At 28.4% G+C, this 3,253-nt stretch overlaps 1 long non-coding RNA gene across 1 annotated transcript; it reads left to right on the forward strand.

Moving 5' to 3' along the window:
* Positions 1-1,688: 1,688 nt before the first annotated feature.
* Positions 1,689-2,971, forward strand: LOC108731451 (uncharacterized). The gene is made up of 3 exons (XR_001937024.1): positions 1,689-1,969; positions 2,059-2,130; positions 2,758-2,971. It is a non-coding gene; the product is annotated as an uncharacterized lncRNA (long non-coding RNA).
* The last annotated feature ends 282 nt before the right edge of the window (positions 2,972-3,253 follow it).

Below are 3,253 nucleotides of genomic sequence, written 5' to 3' on the forward strand. Positions count from 1 at the left end.
CATCAACGATGAGTGAACCCGACAAGTTATTTACACAATATAGTCTATGTAGAAACTAATGAAATTCAATCTTTAGACTTGTATCTATAATACACTTATATGAAAGTCTCCGTGAAATAATCCCTATTTAGAAACATGTATTGATTTTTTTAAGCTTACTGAGAAAAATAGTCTGATTGGATTAAACAGTAATTTTGGTGAAAAATGGACGAATCAGAATTTTCTGGTTAAATCTACTAGAATTCTAGTTGAGATAACTAAAATTTTGATTGATATATTCTGATAAAATAAGAATTTTAGTAAATTTTACCAAAATATTGTATCAACTAGAATTCTGATTATCTCAACTAGAATTCTAATAAATTTAATCAGAAAATTCTGATTCGTCCATTTTCAATCAGAAATTTTTTTCAGTGTATATATTTTATATATACATATATATATAATATATATTATATGTGTATTGCTATTATCACGCTTGTTTTTTTAATTATGCTATTTTTGCTGGAAATACCCATAAGTATTTGTATTCAGGTCGACGCGTGAAAAATCATTATTCATCAAATACTAATGTTTCTTTCTGAATACGATTCAATTTTTCGTTATCATTTTTATTTTCATATCTTTCCTTTCTTGTATTTTCTTTCCTTTTTATGTATTTTATTAGATTTTTAATTTAAGGTTTAGTAAAATATATCAAAAGTTTACGGTCAAATTGATCGAAGGAATATACAGTCTTTCTTTAATTTTCTTTCACGTCTTCTTTCCCAATCGATTTTATCGTCCCTCAGGACTTCTATCACTAACAAGCGCTTATTTTGGTTGTTATATTTTTTACGAATAATGTTTTGTATAAACTATTTTAAAATTTGTTTTTGTGAAAGTGTCAATAGATAAGCGCTGTCAATTATTAAAAAGAGATCAAATACAAAACCATTTTTAATGTTTTTATCGCCTACATATTTTATATTAAATTGTTGCTGCTTTCACATTTTTACCACAATTTTAAATATTGTGGTCGATATTCCATTTGTTTCATATTCGCCACGATTATATGGAATGATTCTAAATCAAATAATTCATCTATCAGAGTTTCTGACTAATTAAAATGAGTGGCATAAGAGAAGTTATTGTCATAAATTCGTTTTTAATATTTTTTACATAATTTTTAAATAAAAAATTTATTCTTTTTGTCTTTTTTGATTAGATAAGTAATATCTATCTCGTTATATGTTTGCATTTCTAAAAATTTATTTTATCTGAAATATTTTTTGTTTCCAATTGCTTGTTTAAAAACTTTTGATCTTTTACGGTTTCGTTGGAAAATGTTGAAAAATCAATAAAGAGAATTCATATTAATTAAAGAATCCATATGAAATATAATTTAGCACAGTTTGTAGATACGTGTTTTTAAGGGATGTCAGTCATATTAAATTTACGTCAGTCATATTTTATCGAAAAACAAATTGAAATTGCGAAAGCAAGTCTAATACAAGATTAATCTATTTAATACAGAAATGCTGCTTTGTTACAGTAATTCTGCCAGTCTGCAATGCAATCCTGCTTGAGAAAGGATCGAAAGGACCTCCTCCGGCAGCCCCTACTACCCGCTTTCCACGATGCTGCGCGAGATGAACGGAGGTCCTATTTCCGGCCGATATTTAAATCCGAGGGGGACCGAATTTGCTCGACCTTAACCGAAGCGTTCGGGTCCGGCTGTCACATTCGTGGCGTACCGAATGCTCGTCTCTTGTGGCGGCGACGACGGCGACGGCGGCGGCGTAACGCGTTAATGAAAATGGCAACGCGTCGCGACGCCATGTGGCAGCCTCAACGGGATACGCACGGCTGCAAATTGCGCTGCTTTATCAATCTGAAATAACATCGGCGCGGAACAATTAACGACGACGCGAAACTTACGGGGACTTCATCGATCAACGGAAGGATCATGTTACGGTATGGCTGACATGTATGTTTGATTCTGTAAAGTATTGTAAACGTTACGACAGATTACACGTTCAGGGGTGATACTATATAATTTTGCACGTTTTATTATAGATAGACGGATGTATATCTGAGAGAGAAATAGCGTGTTTAAGAGATTGCAGATATTCCATCTTGATAAGCAACGTAAGTTATTACTACTTATTACCATTTACAAAGTCTTATTATTTGTTTTTATTATTTTGTCAAAAATATTGTTGAATATTACTTGTATGTTACATATTATAATAGCTAGTGTTTGTGTTGTCTCAATATATAAATGTTTTTGTTTTTGTTATGGTGTAAAACTTAAAAATTTGTAAAGTGTTTTATAAATCAAAGATATAATATTTGAGAGTCAGCATTCTAAAGTTCCTTTAAAATAGAAAAATTATGGTATAAGAATAGTAAGAAATCAACTTTGTAACAGTAAAGATATCTCACATGTATCTAAAAAAATGTAATATAATGTGTATATATATATATATATTTTTATATATATAATAATACATTTATTATATATAAATTATAATTTTTGCCAAAATTTATATGTATATTATTAAAAGTGATTTTTTATTGTTTTTCTATTTATATATAAATCTTTATAAGTATGTAAGACGTGTTTTACAAGTGCTTGATGAACTCAAAAATAAGCAAATGTCTGTGTTAGAACAATATAACGTTGTTCATAAATTAAAGATACTTTTAGTACTACTTTTCTAATCTTCTCACATAAGAAAATATAAAAAGCTTTCATTATTGTTATTTTTACAGATATTTTCAGTTCGCAAGCAGAGGATAGCGAAAGCATTAATTCGCAAAGCAAAGCACATAGCACACACAGCAATTTAGAAATATACAGGGAACCTTCAAAATAGTCCAATGAAAAATATTTCTGAAAAAAACAGTGCAATTAGTTTGTTAAGTCTGCTGCAAAATTGTGTTAATAAAAGAACATTGTGATAAAGAAATATATTTTTAGGAGATAGTATTTTGTTTTTATGTTATATCCATTGTGCCTGGCTAAACATTACATAAATTCCGTCCACGTCAAGATATATTATTTAATATATGTTTTAAACCAGATCATAACTTTGGAGTTCATATTTATCTTCTTTAATATATGAATATATATTTGTCTTAAAAAAACATTTAATGTCTTGAAAAATTCGTCTTGTGTTAATTTGTATAATTATTTTAAGATAACTTGTATATATTTGTACAACAATAGAATAGATAATATATGCACTTAATATTTCAACTTTTGGTT

The sequence above is a fragment of the Mycetomoellerius zeteki genome, unplaced genomic scaffold (assembly GCF_001594055.1).
Source record: "Mycetomoellerius zeteki isolate Tzet28-1 unplaced genomic scaffold, Tzet1.0 scaffold128, whole genome shotgun sequence".
Taxonomy (NCBI): domain Eukaryota; kingdom Metazoa; phylum Arthropoda; class Insecta; order Hymenoptera; family Formicidae; genus Mycetomoellerius; species Mycetomoellerius zeteki.